The 24,571-nt window shown below is 35.4% G+C and overlaps 1 protein-coding gene across 1 annotated transcript in view; it reads left to right on the top strand.

The window, feature by feature from the left end:
- The first annotated feature begins 2,139 nt into the window (after positions 1–2,139).
- Positions 2,140–24,571, top strand: part of LOC119074516 (adhesion G protein-coupled receptor L4-like) — a 100,305-nt gene continuing 77,873 nt past the window's right edge. Inside the window, exon 1 of the mRNA XM_037180679.1 lies at positions 2,140–2,716. The gene's annotated coding sequence lies outside the window, so the exon portion shown is untranslated. The remainder of the gene's footprint in view (positions 2,717–24,571) is intronic.

Below are 24,571 nucleotides of genomic sequence, written 5' to 3'. Positions count from 1 at the left end.
ATTAGGATCCATAAATGGAGGAAGAGGATTTCGATGTGAACATTGTAGCAACATGCTGATGTGGATGCTGAATGCTGATACTTTATTATCTCTTGTATACAGTGAACATGCATAAAAAAGTTTATTGATATTGATGTTGCTGAGAAAGCGACTTTACCCTTAGGAGACGGCCAGCGTATTGAGGAGTCTGTTCCTTTAACTTAATTCAATGATTGAAACAACATATGTTAGGTAGTTCAACGGTACAGCTTACTACTACATTCATGCCTATAAGCGCAATATTTGTACGACCATATCGCAGCTGCATGTAATCAGTGATTTTGTAGTTACTGTTGGTAACTTGGTCGATATTTGTATCCGGCAATTAGAGAATGATTTATAAGATCAAGAGATTCCCGTTTAGAGAAGATACATCAAAGAGATCGAAATTATTATTTTTTTGGAGGATTTTTATATTTTAGTTCACCCATAGCGATATGGGCCATTTTATAAGTGAAGGCATAAGGACCTGCGTCACTTGCGTTTGGAAGTTTTGGAGTTGCTTGTTAATAATTTGTTTTCTTCAAACAATTGGAACTCAGAAGGATTTCTCTGGGTTCTGGTAGGTCCATAATCTACATTAACTTGTTTTTGAGGAACCAGCCAGCTTAAATTTACAAAAACCTGAAAAGTTACCAAAAACGAAAAAATCTTCAAACATTCTTCAGTTCCAACTCTAGGATGATGCTGGACCCAGATGAGTGTTGGGAACCTTAGGAACCAATCCACCGCAACCTCAATAATACCAAAAGTTCAGAAGGAGCCCGAAGAAAACCTGAAATGTCGCTGAAAACCTTTGAGTTCTCGTTCTGGGAAGATGGAGGACCATTGAATTTTAGGAACCAATCTACCACCATACCTCGATAATACTGAAATTGCATATCCATTTGACGTCAAGAATGAATTTCCTATAAAAGATCCATCAGATTCGAACTTTCTTTGTCATGTTCGACCCTATTTTGGTCTGAAACTTTTCAGGATGACGACCTGCGGAAACTTTTTTTTTTCTCAAAAAACTCTACAAATTTTCTCGCTCTAGAAAGCATACCTGAGAAGACATCAAGATTATCGAATTAGTAATGTCATAACATGCTAAATTATATCATCCAAAGATTCATATATTGCATCAATTTGGTTCATCTGTTTTTCAGCTGATCTACACACAATCAAAACTGTTTATATTTGTTTATACGGTTTTACCACTACCACCCGCGTGCGTGTAGCAGCTTCAACTGTAAAAACTGAAACAGTTTTGATTGTATGTGTAGATCAGCTGAAAAACAGATGAAGCAAATTCATGACTAAATTTTACTGACGTCTACTGTAACATATGATCAAACGGAGAACGCATCTTGCTGCACAAATAACCAAGACGCTCTGTGTCTCTATGCATAGATTATATTCACATGAATAATAAATGCCACCATATACACACATATGACACATGTTCGCTATAACCTTTGTAACTTTTAGGTTATTCTATTAGCATTAGACAGTTTGCTAGCCCATCTGATAGTTACAGCTTCACATTGTTGAAAGAGGAAAATACCCTCCAATTTTCCTAATGAGGTGACCATTTTTGTCAGTTTTGAAAATAAATAAACAATTTTAATTATCAGCGCCCTTTCTTGTACTCATTACTTATCCTATGCTGCCAATTACCATGATCTCGCTCCATCGTAATTAGAATGGTACAAAAAAATCAGTTTATAAACCTGTTGATTTCCACGTGTTCATAACCAACCGATACAGACACCAGAGGTCAAGTACGAACAACGACTGTAAATTTTAATTAACCTTTCAAAGGAATACAATTATTGCGTTAGGAATAACCCTAAAGGGTATTTACTCTTTAAGCATAGACAAATTACCCATCGAAAAATCTGTAATCATAACTCATCCGATTTTGATAAATAAAACGTTAGTGTATTTACATCACATGAATGTATAACGATAAAAATAAACTAAAAGCCACCCCTCTGAACACTCCGAAAAGCATGGCATGTTGAACGCATGCGCAGTACATTGCCACGAAATGCATTCCGAAAAAGGAGAAACACCAAGTCCTATTCAAACACACAGTCTCCTATCAATGGTATTATAACGTTCAGTCATCGCGCTGGCTTCATCCGAATCGGTTTTGTTAGAGGGTGTAGGTATAACAAACCATCCAACGAAGTTACGTTGATTTGATAAATTGTAATTCGTTTTTACTTCTCGTGTGCACGGGGCTGCGCTGGTAATTTTCAATAATAAATCTTCCACCAAACCCATATCATTAACGGTGCGATGTTATTAAGTAGGGGTTTGTTAGGATAATGAATTAAGTGGTTCTGCTTAAAAGAGTGGTTCGGTGATTAATTCTACCCCGAAAATGATTAAATAATTTTGATGCGTCCGTTTTTTTTGGAGGAAGAATCCTCTCTTGTATTACTGAAATGTTGAGATACTTTATGTGTTTGTGAAGTTCACTTTGACGGACAGCTTTTTAAAACAGAACCGAAAATTTTTGTTCCATCACCGCCTGTCACTTCGGGGTATATAACTTTAAAAAGGACACTTTGTATTTCTGCAGTGGATGTCCTGTGAAAATACAAAATTTCGAATTTTGTAATTTGAACGAAGCTTAATTTCCGAAGGGAATTTCGTAAAGGGATAAAAGGAACGACACATTAAGGTACGTTTACGTTAATCTTTTTCATTAAAATTTAAATTTGTGAGCGATGGTTAAAGAAACCGTAGTATCCACACGACATAGTAAAGCTACAGGCATGAGTAGCTGATTTGACGAGCAACCTTTAATTCATAAGTCAGCTTAGATTTTGGGAAGTGAGTACTAATGTTTTTCCAAGATCGAACTTTGAATGAATTAACTCTTACCTAAAATTCAATGTACTGATTCTATAAAGTCAACTGTTCCTAATTTGACTTTCGAAAAATGGACCGATACTGCCTGTTTTCTTAACTATGCCGTGGCATTCAGCGTTCATACAATACTCGTTTGATTTTGGATCTGCTGGTATATTTTGTGGTATTATTTCTTTACCTTAATAACGAACCTATTTATACACTTTGAGGATTCTGCTCACCGCATTTTACATTGTACAACTTCTAGTAAAACCAAATACCGAAATGAATTTCGCATTTATTTGGAGATGTTAGATGGATCAACTCAAGTCTTAGAAGATTATCGTTGTTAGCAGTAGTTGTAAATCGTTTCGTGTTATTGAAAAAGGTTCTAAACAAATCACTCAAATATTGGGAACGAGGCACTAGCCGTCTATTTTTGCTTTAAATGAGCTTTAAGTTCAATGCTACTAAACGAACTAACCATATTTTGGTTCTGGAAACTGCTTGATTTGTATACTACAGGGAAAAAAGGAAATTCCACCTTGAGTGAATTGCGGATCTCGGTGAAAAATTTCCTATTTTCTAAGGCTCGGAACGGGTCGGGTTCGGTCAGACCGGAACCCGAACTTGATTTAACCCGAACCTGAAAAATTATTTCGGGTTCAACCCGAACTTGACCCGAACTTGAATTTTCGATTTCGGGTTTAACCCGAACCCGACCTGAACCCGAAATTGTTCAAGTCGAATGTGACCTGAACCTGAATTTTCAATTTCGAGTTCGACCCGAACCTGAACTGAACCCGAAATTTAAAATTTAATCAGGTCTGGTTCGGGTTCTGATTAAATTTAAAATTTCGGGTTCAGTTCAGGTTCGGGTCGAACTCGAAATTGAAAATTCAGGTTCAGGTCACATTCGGGTTGAACAATTTCGGGTTCAGGTCTGGTTCGGGCTAAACCCGAAATCGAAAATTCAAGTTCGGGTCAAGTTCGGGTTGAACCCGAAATAATTTTTCAGGTTCGGGTCATAAATCCGGTTCAGGTCAACCTGAACTAAAACAGGTCAACCTGAACTAAAACAGGTCAACCCAAACCCGTTCCGAGCCTTACTATTTTCTTCCCTTGGCTAACACATTCGTGGTCCTATATTTTTGAAAAAGTATTTTGGTGGAAAGATATGATCAAAGCAGCGCATCAATGTCTCTTAATAGAAGACTTCTGAAATTTTCCGTTGTTAACTGAAAGCCCAATAATGAACTCAAATTAATTTTTTATTTGCTTTTGGACTTAGAGAAACTGCTGGACAACTAAACTTAACTATGACAAAAGAGGCCATTAGAAAGGTTTTCTGCGTATTGTATTGAAGGGCTCAATATAAACAGTAAAAATTTTTTCAATGGACAAACACAGATACCACTTGCAGAAGCCCATTACCCAGAACCAAAAAGATTTTTTAATTGTAACCTAGGCTTGGAGCTACTAACCCAACTGTTGTCACTGTTGTCCAGTCTGATCTAAATCATGTCTGGATTCCAACGAATGATACCAGATTTAATTCATAATCGAGACTCATGTTGCGTCCATAGTAACCGAACTATAATGGAACTATATGTCGCGTTCAGTGTCAACAAAATAACTAACAATACGATTTGTGATTGCATTTTTGTAACTTGTAGCGATAGTAACCGTCTGAGACCTATGACCTATGTAAACTGTTGTGGTATTTATACCTCCCTGAACTACGAATACAGCAATCAACCTTGAATATATGTTTAATCATCATCACATCATATATGTCACCAGGTTGATATCAACGAAATATTTGGTATAATTTGAATATTTTCCCTCAAATGGGGAGACGTCACCAATTTGCTTTTCAATACCAGCAATACAGTGTATGTCTTCGGGAAGAATTTTCTTGTGCATGCATGTATGAGTAGCTAAATGCAGAAACGGAAAATGTTAGGAAACTATAAGAAAAAAGAAAATTCGTTGATTTAACTCCGAACAATTGAAACAAAGAACTCGTAAGCCAATTCGACACTTCATGAAACTTAATTTTTCTTATAATTCGCGCTAATGTGACATGTCCCGTTGCTGCATAAACATATTCATCTATAACAAGTGCTGTATTGATTATTGTTTATTAAATGAGGGAGTTGTACGTAAAAATGTTACCTGGTGAAATTCACCGTCGTTCAAGTGACGAGAGAACTTTAGATACAGACAAAATAACATCCGAAAATCGATATCAATTGAAAAATGAAAATTTGCTAATAAAACCAATTTTAGAAGCGAATAAATTCAGAAAGTGACCACATTAACAACACCTAGTACATCTCAAATTTAGCAGATAAATCTGTCAAAAAAGACTTGCCCAAAGGCTGTAATAGGTGTGTTCCTGTCAAATTTTATCAGAGTTTATCAAAGATGTGAATTTGACACAGAGAGCTGAGAGCACACCAAAATCCCACTTCCATTATTGAATCATTCTATTGTACCAGTGGTAAGATAAGCGACAAACCCAGTGCCACCTATGATGTACTAGGAGGGAAACTAGTGCGAGTCGCATACCGCTTCTCCCAACAATGCTTTTGCGAAAGCTGTCCTTCGATCAGTCTCGATTTTGTTTACAAATCTGACAATCGGTTCAAGTGTGTCTGCGGTTGAGTTTGAATCTCCGTCAGTTAACTCAATCGAGTTGCTACATGAATCATCTTCTCCCCTAGAACAGGAACGCTAATTTCGTACATTTTCACTTTTGACTGAATCAAAGTTACAATCGCTAAACCGAATTGGTGTGCATACGTTATTTTGCACCAGCTGATCCCATTTGTAATTGCATGTGACCAGCTGGTGCAAAATAACGTATGCATACCAGTTCGGTTTAGCGATTGTACTCTTGAAAAATGTTCAGTAGAAATTTTCGTTTTCATAGTTACTGTAATCTGCGCAGCGAAATGTTACAGTTGATTCGCGTCATTATTTTTCAGTTCGAGTAATTGAAAACATTGGGAATGGTAGCCACCTCAAGTTATTATTTCATTTAACTACTTTTCGTGGAAGAAGTGGGCAAAAGTGTAAGCTGCACAATAAAACTGTAAAGTAGTAAAGAAAAAAAGTTATCAACATTTTAGTACACTATACCAACCATCCCACCATATATCTTAATGGATATTAAAAATGGAAACTTGTTTAGGTGTTATTATTCTTGCACGCTGTTGCCAACAAATTGTTCCATTTCACCTTTTAAGCGAAAATAATATTCATGGATGTAATGTATCACTAAGACAGCAACCATACAAACTTTCCACACTTTTGATGGCAAAAATATTAAACAATTTTGAGTCGGGGAGCTTTTTACACGTTCGTTTACAGCGTACATAATTTATGATATTTGCTTTTAATATGCCAGCGATAACGTTTCACAAGCATACAGATAGTATAGTTTTAACGATATTTACGTATTATAGATATATCCACCATCCACACGTACAAAAGTAGGGTGCACTGTAATTTATTAGTTCATATTCGGGTAATTCGTTCGAAATATCATCGATTAACTTATACCAGTCGATTAGCGTTTATAATGGGTGGATGATGGTGGGAAAGCAATTTCCGCTAGTTTGTAAGTAATGTAGAAAAGTAAACTTTATTCGGAATTTTCGTCCTATTTGTATTTTTCAACGGAAATTTGATGTAAACCTTGAATTGGTCAATATTGAAGGTAGAAAAGATCTTTATTGCCTGCCCCATGCGAAAGTTGGCCATTACGTAGCAGTTTTCCTCCTGCGAAAGTGATCCATTAAATGGTCAATATTTTCGGTTCATTTTACATGATATTCAAACGTTGCATTGGGAAGGTAATAAACCAGAATCCACTGGATGCAGCTCCGTTGTAGATTCAAATTAAAAACTTGAACATGTATTTGACACTTGACAGCGATTACGGCATCAATTCTCTTTCCGCTATTCTATGTCAGTCAATTTTACCGATTCACTTTTTTACTGAAAGATATCGCTGCAACAAAGCCAATGTCAACAGAAAAATAAGAGAACTTTCACTTTTGTAGCAAGCACATGCCCTCAGGACTGTTCCAGAGTAATCGGCCCTACATCGACTTATTTGATCTCTGATTATTTGAAGACTTTCTGGAGAAACAGCTAAACAATGAAGAGTAGTAGCCATTTCTCCAGAAACCCGCCGCTTCTTCAGAAAATCGTCGATTCTTAACATTTTGTAAAAGTAATATTCCTTTTAGGAAATGTTCAAAAAGTAAAGAAACGACGAGAAGAATGACGTCATTATGAAGAAGTGGTAAGCTCCTGAAGAAACGCCGACTACTCAGGAACTTTCTGTTTCTTCACAAAGTCATCGACACTCACGTCGAGCTGTGTCACAAACATGATAGGGATTGACTGTACCTTTTAGATATGAAAAAGTTTCAGTTCGTTTTTTTTTAATTACTTCAATCGAAAGCAACGTCTATCGCTAGCTCTAGTCAATGTCGCTACAGATATCCTACAATTCCCGAAATTTTGATATCCATTAAATAGTTTTATAAGCTGTGTTATACACCCGAGTTGAAAGACACAGCATGGTTCCATTCGAGTAATTGCACCAAGTGATGTTTTGAATGGGAACTCAGATTACGATCAATTTGGAAAATGTAAATGAATATAAACTCTCGTTTTTCGAATGAATTCATCGGCGCGTGTTGTCTGCATGTAGTTCTGGTTTCTTAGATGTTATAGCAACCAAAAAGATTGGATTGATATCTCTATTTGCGTCGTCTGACAGTGGCCAGTGGCTGTATACAAGCATATTTTTTTCGACAATTCTTTATCATTTTATTACATAATAAACCCCGTTTGTGGAGTCAATTCGATTATTTCTGATTAAATATTTAAATGAAATCATAATTTAAACAAATATATGAACATTTGACGATAAACAAACCAACAGAAACTATTGTCAAACTAGTTTGTACAGGTTAAGTCTTTAAAACTCACCAAAACAGTGGGTAAATTTTTGATTACTAAATGGAGAAAATAGCTAATAGGGCGCTCAGAGAATAAAACAGTCTATTGCAGACCTATAGTGATGCATGCTGCAAATTAAATGTCCCACACAATAGTTATTTGTTTACCGAGTAAAAGAACACGACATAAGAGTTTTGTTGTGTTGGTCAAAGCACCTAGCAGGGTAATAGAAAAAAATAAAGTAGTATTTTAATCGAAGTATGCGAAAATTTCCATACCTTTTTTTTCATAATGTCATTGCAAAATTACCATTAAGGCTGCTAACCAAAATACTACTCTATTTGACGTGTAAAAACCTCTATTACCCTGCTAGGTGCTTTGTGTTGGTACATGCGAATTTCCTGTGGTCTCTCATGTGATAGTTTAAGGATTGAAAATTTAATTTTTGTGGTTGCATCCCTCGCCTTCGACTCGGGCTGTAAACGCCAACCTTGTCAAAATAAAAATCTTCGGATCGGTACGTAATGTACTATTGCTATTTCGTAGCGTAAATACCCATTTTCTAACAAAAGGAAAGGTGGGTGCGACGGGTGGAAAAACTTTTTCCAAAAGAAATTTCATTTTCATAATACTTTTCAGTCTTCTGCTTTATTTTTTGTGTATTTCCTATTCTCTTGTGTGTACTATACGTGCAACCGTACCAGAATTTAAATGACTCTTTGTAATATTCAATTCATGTACTCAAAATGTGCAGCCAGTTTTTTTTTTCTGCTTCTCCTTGTATCAGTTGAACTATAGACGAAGAAAGAAACAGTAAATTTGTCTCAGAACTGTACTGCGCTATTTTCATTTAAAGGATGTTCATATTTTCTACTGCATCAAATCGCTTGTTATGTTATGTACACACGACTGATTCCACACAATACTCAGCAGAAGGAAAACTATTTTTACGTTAAAACGGTATCAGGTCTTACAATGAATGATGGTGTCGTCTGTAAACTAGTTTAAAATAACAATCAGACAAACAGAACATTGTGTTGAGACCAGTCAAGCTTTCAACAAGCAAACAATCACGTCACAATTGTACACGTTGATTGATACAAATCAAATTGTGTTATCAGTTGACAATTCTCAATGGACCCAAAAATTGGGTTTCGTTTCGTTTTGTTTTGTTTATTCCATCCGTTGCACGGCGTGTTTATTTCATCAAATGCTAGTATCGACTCTCTTCACATTCACATTCATTCCATTTCACACGTTACGGTTGAGTGCAACGAATCTCTTTGATATCGCTTTGTTGGAAACATGTGGGACAAATGAAACTGTAGGACACGTCAAATACTAAACAGTCTAATTGCTCGATGATTTTACGTTAGAGAGTCTTTCCTATTTTAATGCTTGAAATCACGGCAGAGTAAAATAAACCAGGCAGGAGCGGTTCATTTTCGAAACGTCAAATAAGGGACCTAATACATTGTATGAAAATGAACTCAAATGAACACTGACATAAATTGAAAAATTTTGTTCGCAAAATATATTGGGCTACTAGATTATTCAGGTCCCTTGTCAAATCAGCGCTCCTGCCTGGTTAACTTTACTCTGTCGTGTTGAAATTGAATTTTGCTTTGTTTTTTTTGACAGCTCGCTCTCTCACGGCTCTCTCATAGTCGTACGCCCTTACCAGTGGCATTTTTTATTTGTGGCTAAAAGGGTATTCAACCCTATAAGGCAAGACCGCTTTCAAAAAATTCCTCACTTATGTGGTTATTGGGAGGTGGTCAAAAACCGAAAACATTTACTTTTCTTATGAAAATTGCTCCAAGGCATAAAACGTACAAGGTTATGTGGGGTGGCAAATTTGAGATAAAATTCATTTACGCTGAGATTGGGCATTTGAAAAGTTGGGTAAAATTTTGGCTGTTCTGCGAACCTCTAGCGGTTCTTCTGCATCTGACACAAAAAACGCAACAGAAAACTACTTTCCCTGATTGCAACTGGTCTCAGTTTTCCAATAATGACCCGAAACATGCATGAATATTGTCATGATATTCAGTTTCTCCACTACAAAAATTTCGTGCACTGAAACGATTTGGTAAAAAAATATTTTTTAGGCAGCATCACCACCATGTCAATACACATTTTTAGCCAATATTTCAACTATATTTCTGAGCTCAAATGGATTTTAAACCCAATTAGGCCCTGGTTTCCTTTCTAACCCTTCTCAAGACACTCCACACAATCTTGTACGTTTCATGTACGTGGAGATATTTCCACAAAAAAAGTGAATGTTTTCGGAATTTTTTTTGAAATCTAGTACTTCGGCATCAATACATTCTAAATGGATAGTAATTTTGGAATGGAGAAACTGCGACCTGCGTACTACGCAGTGCGTAGGACCAAAAATAGCTTATAAATTTAATAACAAAACCGACCGTCTATTACATAACATTATATTTTGGCAAACGGACGGAGATCAATTTCAATTTGTAGTAACGTTATTATAAGCCGTTTTGGGCTCATCGGAAAATTGCTTGAACAACATTGGATTATCCTAACATTTTATTCAATTAGAGACATTAAATTCAGTTACACCCCCAACATAAATCTGAATATATATCATTTCAACACGTGACCAGTTTAAAACACAAAAACCACTTAACTTCCATTAAGCTGCTTTCGGATTAACAATTCAGCGAGAAAAAAAAACTCTGAAACTCAGTCGTTTTTCCATTTTTAATGAAAAAGTTTTGATACCTACGTAACGCAATACACACACACAAACTCATTCCCTCTCGCTCGCCTGTACAAATCTAATTTATTATAATATTACTTTATTGAAGTTCTTTTTTTAAGGGACGAACGAAAAAGCGACATAACAGAAAAATAATTTCTCTGTTTTCGTTTGTCATATTTTTCCATTTCGATGTGCGCTTACAATACCGAAAAAAAGAAAATATTAAAAAGTTCAGCACGGGGTGAGGGGAGAGTGGAGGGTGAACTTTATTTTATGAGCTAAAAACATAAAAAATATTTACTGCTATGGTTTTTGGTGTTTTACGCTTTGGTAGAGGTTTGTGGATGGGGGGATACGATACATATTACGAAATAAAGGTGGAAACATCCAAAAATATTTCGTTCTTGTTCGGTTCGGTTATATTGCGAATAAGAAAAATGTTTTGAAATTAATCTGAAAACGAAAGAATTTGTTTTTTGTGAACTTCTATGCTGAACGTTGATATTTCGTTAAAGCGAATTTCTTTTTATTTGATTTCCAGAACAAATTTCACATTTTATTTTATAAATTACTATTCGCCATTGTTCTTTATAGCAGACACATTACAATAATTTATTGGATGCAGACGCAATGAAACCATAAAATCGGACAAAAACTAAGTTGTACCGGTGGGTACTGTTAAGTCACTCCAAGTGCCAGGAATAAAAATTTCATTTCGATTGGTTTTATCACACGTATACGAAGTACATTTGATTTACTGTTAATTGTCCTAATTAGAGCTTTAAGGTTATTTATATAAAGTCTGCAACACCTGGTTGTCCACCAGGTGGTGCACAACCAAGTGAGTACTTTGTCTTCGAATAAGAAAAGAACTTTTTATTATACAATTATTTAGCCCCGTTTTAGACAATTATTTGAATATTTTCGTAATTTATTTTAATTCCTTTAAATTGAAGTGTACTGGAGAATCTCCATTGGAGCTGAACGTGAAATATATTTTTTGTGCTCATCTTCCTTCAAAAAGGATGTTTTTGTATTCAAAGACTATTCTCATACCGGAGCCACATTTGAATGTCTCATGTAGACTTTCACTGACTTAATTACAATTCAGCTAAGCACGTCAAATTGGTTTTTTGGTCGATTTCTGCAGCTGACATTGATAGTAATAGAAAAACGATTAGTGTCTTAGGTCACGACAGTGTACCATACAATTTCATATTTATACACTGTTTCAAAGTCATGCGGCTTTGGAACAGTGTAGAAATGTGAAATAACTACTTTATTTTATATAGGCAATATCAGAGCCTAACATTTGAGAATCAATTCCCAGAATTCCCAACAAAATTCAAAAAATTTACCAAAAACAATATTCCAAATTGCTAAATTCTGGGCAAAATTCTACTATCACGCTAGGTGCTTTGGCAAAGTCATTAATAACAGGAATGTCAGCAGCATGTGAAATTAGCGGCCCCTGTACACAATTTTAAATTTTTTTTAAAATTTGAATGTTGGTCTTTGTAAAACGCAATTTTCCTAGGTGGTGATTCCGAAAAAATTTATTTACGCAATAAGCTTCGAATTTTCAACTTTAAACTTTTTTATTTTTTTAAATTCTATTCGTCATTTGCGCCCCAAATTTTGGGGTCAATATTTTGACCCAAATTCGAATTCGGTTTTTCTGCGATTTTGTCATCGAACAATTTTTTTTTCGTATTTGAGTGCAACGCAACAATTTGGCATATGTTTCAAACTGTGGTCATACAAGAACTGATATGCCCGAGCCATTAAATGTGCCAATTCATTTCACAATCCATTTTTTTTTCAGTTGTAGTTCTTTGATCTCTTTGATATTCGCATGACTTTGTGGTGATTTATTCGCCATCGCCAGCAATTATTTTTCCTGGGAAATGACTCTAATACTGGTTTAAAAAAATAATCCAATTAATATTATATACTGGTGGAGTAGCCCCGGCTTCGTTCGGGATTCATACAATTTGAAAATGACACTTTTTCTGTTTTGTGGTTTACTGATGTTTTTGTGAATTTTCCATTTTGATATTTCGTATCACGATGAGTAAAAGTACCTGACCTGGGGCTAAAATCCTCTGACACTTTTCCTCTCTGGATACGAAATATCAAATTCCTATTTACGCATAAATCAAAAGTGTTTTCACGCGTCAAAAAACGCATGAAAATGAAGAAGATGCGTTCTTTCTAACGTATATTTATCGGTATGTTTTTCAACTGCAGTGACATTAGTACTACTTCCACAAAATGCACAAACGTTTCGAAAATGGTATTTCATCACAAACGATTCCATTGATTCCGTTCACAACAAATGTTTTGATGGTGATATAAACCCTGTGAAATCCATTTCAATTACAGTGAAGACCAACTTTTGCTGCGAAGCGAACCGAAAAATCTCATTTTATATTTTGTCACCTATTGAACGAAAACTCTACACACAACACTACAACATTTTGTTCAACTTCTAATTAAATGTTTGACGTTGATTCACGTTCCACTCGCATGTGTTGGCATTTATGAGATACATTCAATAAATTCAAAAAAAAAAAAAATTATTTGCCAAAGTTTGAAGTGAAACATTAATTTGATGTTAACTAAAATTAAATTCCCAGCTCCAATTCATTAAAAATTCAGATTTTATTTGCTTTTCCGAATTTTTTAATTGTTAGCTGCAGCAGTCTTTTTCATACGTTATAATATAGACACAAACGATATGCCCTAATTAAGCCACACAACACGATGCATGTTGAGCCATATAGTTGTTTCATAAAAGAAGTAGCATGGGGTGATGTACGTACGCAAAAAATTGCTAGCCTAGTCATTTTTTTGCAAAGAGAATACATTCAGCCAACTTATTTAGAGTTTGTTTATCGTTTTAGTAATAAAAAACGAGAACAAAGTTTTCCAGATACGAATTTTACTCTGTCTTTGCGTCGTTAATTTCCCTTGTAAAGATTTATGCGTTTCTCAACCCCATGAATGTCTGGATAAAAAAAAAACGGTAAATTATTCAAATATCTCATCACTGTAATGGTCCCACCATCAAAACTTTTTTATGCTTTGCACCATTACTATTTTGCACATCGCATGTAGGGTTGCCATTCACTGTGTCGTTAAAGGAAAAATGTTCGATTTTTAGCGAATTTTAAAGAGCTTATGAACTCGTACAGATTTCTGGATTACATATATTACAATCCGTATCTCCAGGACAAATGAGGGAAACGATGCTTTTTGCTTGGCTTTTTGTTGGAAGTCGGCAAACATGAGAAGCATCATTTCCATCATTTTTTCCATAATTGACATTGAAGATTTGGTACGTGAACCTATTTGTATGCAGTTATTACACTGGCAACACTGAATGGTTGGCAGGAAGCATATATTACCATTATATTTGTGTGATCAAAACATTAAAAGTTTTTTTAATTTTGCGCTGAGTTCATCGAAAAAATTGATATAATTAGAAGGTCATTGACAACATAGCCTCAACATTATACGACAAACGAAAAGAACCAATACTCTCTCTAGCAAACACAATACTCTCTCTAGCAAACAAACTCTCATCTCTCTGTGTCAAATTCACACACGACAGAGTAGTTAACCAGGCAGGAGCGCTGATTTGACTTGGGACCTGAATAATCGAGTAGCCCCATATTTTTTGCGAATACAATTTTTCAATTTATGTCAGTGTTCATTTACTTAGGGTATTAGGTCCCTTATTTGACGTTTCAAAAATGAACCGCTACTGCCTGGTTTATTTTACTCTGACGTGATTCACACCTTACTTCTTTGTATTCTACAAACACTATGCTACATTTTGACTGACTACGCTGTAATTTACAATGAAAGTGTAAAACAGGTATGGTCTATTGTCCGCCCGGAGGACATAAAAATTTGATTTTGGTACTTAAACGCACTCATTTTCATATTATTTTGACATAAAATGTGAGTGCGTTTAAGACGAATTCGCCGATCGACCATACCTGTCCTAGACTTTCATTGGTAATTTACATGTAAATTCCAAAAGCTACTTGACACTTTCACCACCTTAATAATAGTAGTTTGTTTGCTAGAAAGAGTATTATCTGTTATACCTAACCAATGTCTGAACTCCACTCGGACTTTCGAAATTCTGGTCTATGTAAAATTTATACAGAGTGACGTGTTTGCTGTGTAAAACTGTTACAATGTTTGCTGCAAATTTTAGTTCTAAATTTGAATTTTGCTATTTTCGTTGTCTAAACCATACGTTAAATAAATAAAGAAAACATGCAGTTCCTCATAGAAAGCAAAGGTTTTTCCTTATTTCTGTTATGAACGTTTTCAGTTATTTCCTTTTCTGAATTAAAAAATTGCAACCCTAACCTCGGGCAAATGAAATCCTATTATGTGAATGAAACAGATGTAATTAATGTGGTGCGTTTCCTAATTACACCCAGTATACCCAGCCCATACCCACTATGCTATTTGCATTTAAAAAAAAAACTGATTTACCGAGAAACGAATTTGAATTCAGTTTGATGTTTTCTTTTCCTTCTCTCTCTCTTTCTGAAAACTAGCTACCGTAAAATCAGCTATTCTGTAGTTGTAAGTAAAACTCTTTCAATATTGAAAAAGCCAGGTGTGGCATTTCAGTTCACTGCTTCTTTCATTGAATAAACAAATTTTGTTCGAGAATATTTTTCACCATTTTGAAGTGAATCCGGTGACCTGATCAGGCCGCAAAGAAAATGTAAACATATTAAATGTCTAGTCCGTCATTCCATTCCATTTATTTTTAGAAAAGCAGGTAAATAAAACGGTTAGAAAGGTAAGAAAGGTACACCTTTTTTTGTTGTTGCGAGCTGTGATTAATAGATAAGTTATTTACGGTGTAATGGAAAAATGAGAAGAATAGTCACCTTTACGTGCTACAAAAACGTGGAATATCGCACTTTTCATATTTTAAGCATTACAATCACCATCGGCGTTCTTATGCATGGAATACCCAATTCACACCGAAAATCAATGAATATAGGACGTCATTATGGTAGAATCGACTATAGTAAGCGATAACTCTAGTTAACTCAAAATTATTGAGCACTCGCGACTATATTGGATCCATAATGTTCGACACCATAATGGTTGACATTTTTTTTGTAAATTATAGCAAAGTCTTTTTTCGCGCAACTCTTCGACTCTTTTTTGTATTTTTTTGTTGTCCAAACTTGAGCAAGTTTTGTGCAGATTTGCAATAAGATATTTCAGTAGCATTACAACTGAAAGTCGAACGATTTCTACAATTTGATTTTCACTCAGTCATTACTCATATAGACAGCATGATACTGAAAAAACGTGTTATACCTGAACCTGACTAGCTGACTTCAATTTTGCTTCAAAAATCCATTTCCACTTAATGGCTTTTCTGAACAAACCACCCTGTTCAGTGTTCACATATCACATTATACAGCGAAAAGCTTTCAACAATTTGTTCAAGCTTCTCAAACAATAATAGCTGAAAATTCCATTCAGACAATTCCACAGCATTTAACTTCAAGTGTATGTATTTTAGGGTATGGAAAAGCTGGAATGCCTTTTAATATTACGAAACACATTTAAGTTAATGAGTTGGGACATTCAATTTCCGATGCTGCGGAACAGTAATTGGAAAAGCAAAAACTTAAAACACTTCAATTTACATGTGTAATATGAGATTAATTGATGAATGTATACGTAAAGCGAAGAAATTTCTGTCATAAAAGCCATTTAGTCGGTGTGTTGTACGTGTAAGAAGAGACGTATATTTCAACTATTTCTTTGTGTGCTGTATTCTCTCACACGTTTTGTTTGTAAATTGTAAAAATTCCTTTCTTGAGAGTATGGCTCTAGGAGGTCGACATATGCAAATTTACGCTCCTTAGCATTAAAATAATAAGTTTTGTCGTTTTTAAGCCATCTCAAACATACAGAGTCATAGCAACGGGTGATATTAGGTAGACAAAGTATAATAAACGAAAGTGTGTATTGTTTAACAATACAAACGGAGGCAAAATATGCAGTTAAAATGTTCGGCTCATGAGGGATTACTTTATTTTGAAACCTTTTGGGGGATTTCGTTCAAATCCCTAGCACGGGATTTAAGGACATCGAATATTCTGGGGATTTGAATGAAGTTACAATTGGAGGTAGACGAAGGCATATAGTAACAGGAGTTCATTAATTCTTTAAACTACAAAAATGTTTGCGCTTTTTGTTTGGATTAAAACTGATAGTGTGAGAAAGCATCAAAATCTTTAGGCGGGGCCTTTTTTCGAGAAGCTACTAAGTGCTTCGGTTTTAAAATTCGGCTTTTGTCAAAATATTGGTGATAGAAAGAAGTCGAAGTCTCGTCGTATCTACGACGTTTTTCCAAATCCGATTGAGAGGATGGAACGTTAGGAATATCCTGAAAACTTAAAAATCTTCATTTTGCGCCGTAATAGAAAATCTGACTCCTTCTGGTTGTGCAATTTTCTAGACTCATAACTTTCTCGTCCTCCTTCTCTCCCCCAATATTTTCCGCTGTTTGATAAAAAAAAAATCATTTTCTGCATCTCGTGCATCTTGTGGTGCCTTGACAACAAGAATTGCTTTTTACCCTCTACCTCCACAGAATCTAAAACGTTGTGAACACGAACAATTGAAAACAAAGGAACAGATTAGTCACTAGTATAAAGAAACGGAGACGAGAAATCATTCACAGAGTCCAAAGGCAACACGTACTAACAGTGTCATAATGTTCTTATCATAACACCAACAATATGTTGTTAAGATTAGATTACAGCGAACTGTTTTGCAGTATTACGGTGAAACATATTGAAAGATAATCTATGTGATGGGCATAATATCAAAGTGGCGCAGGTGTCATGGAATTCTGTAATGTCGAGTCTTTAGTGATGTTAACTCATACAACGAAAACGAATCATCCATCTTTACAAAAGAAACACGGTGATTTCATCATCATAGTAGCAGGGCAGCACTAGTCCCGCTACCATCTTTCCATCAAAAAACCACATGCTTTTGTCAAAGGTTGAAGGCCCTGCGTCACCCTCACAATTTAGCAGCATGTTCAGCTCTTGTACGATTTCAATTGAACTTTACGTATTCCTCGATAAACGTTTCAGTAATGACTGCTCATTCCACCTGAAACATTGTATTTCACCAATGTCACCTCAATTTCCCACTCAAGTCACCTGGACTGGACCAGTTGGAATCTATCGCACTCCTCTTCTCGACGATGCCACCGCAATCCGTCCTATCTTGTCAGACATTGAGACAATGAAATATTTGCGCTTCATGACCAAAGAACCAAATGGCTGGACCCTGCAGCAAGTTGAAGACCGGTTAAAGGATCAATTACAAGGTCAGACGGAAAACCGGAAACTCGTTGTTCACATCGTATATGAGGGAAAAATAGTTGGCATGAGCGGCTTCACAGTCATTGATACAGTGCATCGAAACGCTGAGACTGGAATCATTTTGGACAAGGACTATTGGGGAAAGAATATCGCTACCGAGGCGTTCTACTTTTCACTCAAATGGGCCTTCGACGAAATTGGACTACATCGCGTACATTGGCATACGACGGAACCGAATGTCGGGATGCGTGGCTGGTTGGAAAACGTATGTCAACTAAAAGTTGAAGCAATCAACCGTGAAGTGTTAAATGTTCAAGGTGAATGGATGAATTCATTCACTTACGCATTGCTGGAAGATGACTGGCGGAATAGGGTTAAGGATATATTGCACGCTAAGGTGTACAGAAAGTAGTAAGTTGCTCTTCATCTTCATTATTAAGTAACGTCCAATAAACATAGTCTATTGCATCGCTGAACTTGTTTACATTGTTACTCTTCACAACATACCAGATAGTTGTTCTTCTGGGGGCAATCGAGAAACCATAAACCACACTACTTTTTCTCCTTCAATTGTAATGAATTTCGAATGGAAATAGCTAAACTTAAGCGCATTAATTCACTCAGCGCAACCATATATAAGAAAACCATCATTTCATAAACCTCTTAAATATAAATGATGTCGTTCCGATTAAATTCTTATTTCAACTCCACAACCAGCTCTATGCAGTCTTATCGCATGTACAGCACATGGAACAATTTTTGTCGTTTATGATATTTCTCGGTATCAATTTTTGCTCGAATGTACAAAAAAAAACCATACAACAGGAAAAGTCGAGGAAATTTTCTTTTTATTTCACCAAGAAAGTGCACACGACGTCGATCGACTATGGACGGGAAAATGAAAATTGCAGTGTCATCTTAAAGTGAAAAATGAACGAAACACGAAAGTAGTCTGACAAAGCAATATGTTGAGATCTCTCTGCGGAATATAAGCCTCTCATGCATCAAAAGATAATAAAACATAAATCGTCTTCGATAAGTTGGAAACGAGATTGAAAATGTTATGCTGGTGGTGCATTAGCGTTCTATATATAATCACAACACGTCTTCAAGTTTCATACATTACGTTTAATACTAACATGCATTAGACGTCACTCATAGCAAATAGGAAAGTGTTCAACCTTGCAAGCATGAGATTTTTGAATTGTGAAGGGCGCAATGGATACACACGCCTCTATTTTCTTCTGTCGTATAGTTATTTGTTTACCATGAGGAGAAAATAGGAAATTCCAACAAGAACGATGTTTGTGACCAGAGCGAAGCGAGGGCCATAATATCGCTCGAGTTAGAATTTCCTATTTCTACCAGAGGTGAATACAACGTTTTTCATGCGTTCATGCCATTTTAGAAAACATAAACAAAGTGACAGTTCGAATAAGAAAAGTTCTACTTTCTCCCCACGCCAAGGGAAAGACAGAACTGCACTTTTCTCACTAGAAATGTCATAAAGGGGAGATAATAAAGCAAAACCCGCGCTTGGAAAACTGTTTTTATGTTTATGAAAACGATACCACTGACGAATTAGGGTGGGCGCACCAGTCCCTAACCATGTACCGGAGTGGTATCGTGGTATTGTTATTTCATTGACAAACTTTTCATGAATGAAAGAACAATACGTATACGACCGACATGTCCAGAGACTGATACAGTCACCCTAAATTCCACCAAATTGTCGTCCTATTTACTAAATAATTACCACCACCGTAACAGAACAAAGTCACCCCAAGCAAAATTCCGCCGTTTCAAAACACGAATGCAAAAAATGTTACCTTTAAAATCACGTTTTTACTCTTCCTCTGTAAGCATTCGCAAAATAATCTATCCATAAAACCGAAAAGATTAATGTACATAAGTAGCTTTGGCCTTATTATGCAGAAATTGACACAAAAAAGGTTTATCCCGTCAGAATGTACTTTAGTTGAAGAGACTGGAATGTTGGGAAAAAATTTTATTCTATTCTGCAAATTCATGTCATTTTCATCCGAAAAAGCTTTAATTCTTCGATACGTTCACCCCACATGAAGCATCCGTATAGTCATCATCATCATCAACGAACATTTTTGGTTTCTTTTAGCAGGAATTTTTTTTTCGCGACAATCTTGCCCGTATTTTTTCTACGTAATTCGTACTAGTCGTAGATGTGATGGTATGGATTTACAGTATAGTCTAGACTGTTAGTGTCGTAGTCGTTCACGGAAGCAGTTGTCGTAGAAAGTCAATAGTAAATTGATATTTCGTATCAAGATGTGTAAATGCAATGACATAAAAATGTCATTGAGTAAATGTGTCCGAGGGCTGCAGCCCGAAGTATTATTTCCCGAGTGTTTCTTTTTTAAATGTTTACTCTTCAGGGTAAAAAGTGAGTCAATTTTGGATTTTTTTACTTGCAATTTAGTCTGTTTTGAAAGGTTAATTTTAGGTAATTTCGCTTGTTTGTTGCCCGACCGAAGCGGGAGAACTATTATGTCTATACCTCTATGCTCTATACTCACCTATGAATTCCTCAACGTATAAATACACGCAAAATGAACTCTACCTCACTAGGGCGGTAAAGTTCATTTTGCAATTTGTGTAATATTTTTAGGACAACATCACTGAAGGTCGTATCTCCGTTATCACAGGTCCTATTGATCAGATTTTTTTCTTCTATAAAGTAATAGAAAATTCTGAATTTTGAGCCGTTAATCACATGGTCACATGGTTCGGAAGATAGTGTCGAAAACTGAAAACTAAAAAGGCTCTGGAAAATACTACGAATACTGCTGATTTCACTGAAATTTATGTCGGGCAGTCGGGCTCGAAATTTTTACTACCTTTCAAAAAATAGTGCATTACTGTGCCAGTGAAGGAATTTGATATCTCGTATTCAGATGAGTAAAAATATCCGAGGGCGAGAGGTCCCACTCCCACTATCTTTTCTAGCTAAATTGCGCTACATGTAAATATTTGTCCATCAGCATGAGAAGACAGCCCATCAGGGAACTGGTTGTAATTAATTTTCCTCAGTAGTGCGAGCTGGGTCCGTCAGTGGTGCGAGCTGTTAATGTTCGCGCTAGTCATTTAAAAGGAACCCGGCTGACATCACTGAGCTAAAAAGTGTATCCATCTCAGTGTTGCCAGCGAGGTCATTGTCAAATAAAGAATAAAGAACCCGACTATGGAACATATCACAGCATAAAAGTATGGGCTGTGTGAGAGATATATAGATATTAAATCGGGAAAAGTATTAAATAACCATAAATCAAAATGCGAAAAATCTATATAGCTTGTTGAAACACAAAATAATCCGACAACATTGAATAATGGAACAAAAAATCAATTAATTTAAATTTGAAAGATACGCGCATTTGGGGTAGGAGGGTTGTGCTCCTTGAACATTGTGTACAACCGTTTTTTTTTGTTGTCAAGCTACTTCCTTTCTTGATGGGAAAGCGTGAAATATATACGCCGTTCAATAAACATTTTCTTTTTCGTTCGTGATATCCAAGCGAGTAAAATTGGCCCGAGGTTGACGGTTTGTTTTAAGAAGCTTTTTTTCCCAATAATTTTCTGTTTAATGAGTTTTTAATAAAGTGAACATTAAGATGTGGATGAGTATCATTATAAATTTTGCCCTCGAGTGTACTTTAAATTGAACAAAAAAAAAATGTTTCTGAAATCGCCGTGATAAGACATGAAATCAATTCGATCACCTTTAAAAGTTAAAGTCCTTGGTTATAGTATTCACCTGTTCCAAGTACCGACCAGGTGTAGCACAAAGTCACCACAAATTTGTTTTCGATAAACAAATAAAAAACATAATTTGATTTATGCGAACTAAACGACAAGAAAAGAAGATTACAAAGCGCAAAGTTGGAAAATATTTTTGATTTGATTTAACGGAACAGAGTGGAGCGAAGAAATAGAAAAATACGAACGAGAAAATTGAGTTAAAGTACAATTTACGATACGAAACATGATATAGCTCGCGAATGGAAGCAATTCATATTTTATCAATATTCTCAGTACTCGCATGCGAACGATATAGTGTTGTTGTTCTTTGTTGTGCTGTATATGAGTTTGTTAATCGAGTTAGGATTTGTAGATGGTCGCATTGTACAAATTGCAAAAAAACAACATTAGAATTTATGGGATGGGTTAAAGTAAACTAATTTTTAAAACATCTCTCTCTTGTCGAGTACAAACCAGTCCAAAAGCAAAAATTAGGAAACATTTATCAGGAAAAACAATTTTCATGAAAATCAGGACAAGCAGTACAAGAACGAAACAAATTTTAAATATGACGTGGATAGCAACCAGTGGAAATTGCGGATTTTTGGATACAGTGAATATTGGTTGGACGCAAATGTTTCGCAACTTTGAGTTGTGTGTATTTGGGTCCATATATATTGTACATAACTGCAATGGCATAACTCTTTATGCAACAGAGCCTAATATTTGGGAATTAATTCTCTAAATTTCCAAAAATTCCCTAAATTCACAAAAATTCCCAAAAATTCCCTAAAATTCCCAAAATTTCCCTAAAACTCCCAAAAATTCCCAAAAAACACAACAAATATTTCAGAACATATTGAATATAATATATTCAGTAAATTGAGCTTAAGCGGCATATCGCCAAAACTGGAGGTGATGGTGATAGGGGAACAAGTGGTCTCCGATTTTAAGGAGTGATAGATTTGTCTTCAATTCTAGAGAATCGTATCTTTCATTTTTTTCGAACATTTTTTTAAATTTTCGGTTAAAGTGTTCAAAGCAATTAAGCATGTCAGAGGGTACCGAAAACCTTTTTGCGGCTATAAATCAAAAATAATTATTTTAAGAGCAGTCTACACTCCGACCTTCTATGAAAAACATTTTCGATGATAACTTCTTATTAGAATGTTTTTTTTGAAAAAAGTGGTTTCATCGTTTGGTGCCACACCATATAAAGTTTCGATAGCCACCAGAATAAACCGCTAGCCTTTTTTAATAAAAGTTTAGTTTTTTTATAAAAACTTTTTATATTTTTTTATAGAATTTAATTAAAAAATCACTGCCATGATGAACTCACGTACGGAAACTCTACAGAATCGAAATGTGATATTAGGTATTTGTCAGCTGATAGAAATATTTTGTTTGTTAGTGTTGGTTTTTTGGTTATCTCGGTGATCACAATTAAAACAAACTGTCAACAAATAAAACATCCCAATTTGTTAAGTCACGAAATTGTTTTTTTTTTTCAAGCGCGAGATTTTTTGAAAATTGGAGCGGCTTTTTAAACTGAAATTAAGAATTTCAAATTCCACTTTTCCAATATCAATATACATTTTCAGTGTGTTTTTGATGTGTTCATTGAAATAAAAATAATATGGACAAAGGCTCGCGGTTTATTGTCACGATTGATGCAGTCTACGCCGAGAAAACTCAAAAGTCCAAAAAATATCACAAAAAACACAAATTTTAGGAGTTTTGAGTCTTTTCTCAGTACACTACATCAATCTGGACAATTCCAGTGGCTATCGAAACCTTATATGTTCTGGCACCAAACGATGAGGCCACTTTTTCCATTCGAATAAAAAGTTATCATCAAAAATGTATTTCATAGGGGGTCGGAATGTAGATTGCTCTTAAATTATTGTAGTGTTGTACTAATGTCGGCTTTGGAGAGACCTACAAGTAGAGTATACGCCCTGGCTGGTGCGAGTACATCGACATGAATTATATCCTTCAGAGCATAATATTTGGGAACCAATTCTCAAAAGTTCACTAAAATTCCAAAAAAAAAATCCATTTTTTTTTGCTTGTTCATAGTTTTTAAAGGTTTAAACTTTTCCTGATCTTTTACGAGCATTTAATTATAAAAATGCAAAAAAAAGAAATTTTAGGGAATTTTTGGGAATTAATTCGCAAAATTCCCAAAAATTCCCTAAATTCCCAAAAATTCCCTAAAATTCCCTAAGTTCCCAAAAATTCTCAAACACGATTCCCAAATATTAGGCTCTGTTATGCAATATGAATTATTATGTGCATGTTATGTACTTGCTACTGATCCATGTCCAAGTTTTGGCATTGGGCTAACTTCAGCCCGATATACATGCTTTTGGGTTACCTATTATCGAACGTTTCTTATTGCATCATTAGGGAAAACAACAGAATTGGTTAAGTAGCTAACCGCCTACAAGATTCCTTTACAAAACTCCAATTCCAATTCCAAGTTTGCTGATCCGAGGAGAAAATGAGGTCAATAATCACACGATTACTTTACTAATGAAGTAATGAGTCTTTTCCATCACGGGTGACAGACCTTTACTTCTCTCGTTAAGTATCATAGCATACTATATCAGTAACTGTTACTTCACTACGATCACTCCATTAAAATATTTTTCTCCGAAAAACAAACAAAAGAGCTCCAAACAAAAAATCTGTCAACTACCGATGTCTTTGGGATTTGCCGCCCTACAAGTCTTTCATGTAACCCCGTTAAAAAGTCGATTATACTTTCAAGCACATTACTTTTATCTTTTGTTTT

Source organism: Bradysia coprophila, unplaced genomic scaffold, assembly GCF_014529535.1.
Source record: "Bradysia coprophila strain Holo2 unplaced genomic scaffold, BU_Bcop_v1 contig_151, whole genome shotgun sequence".
NCBI lineage: Eukaryota > Metazoa > Arthropoda > Insecta > Diptera > Sciaridae > Bradysia > Bradysia coprophila.
Note: the sequence above shows the minus strand (reverse complement) of the source record. Positions and strands in the feature narration are given on the sequence as shown.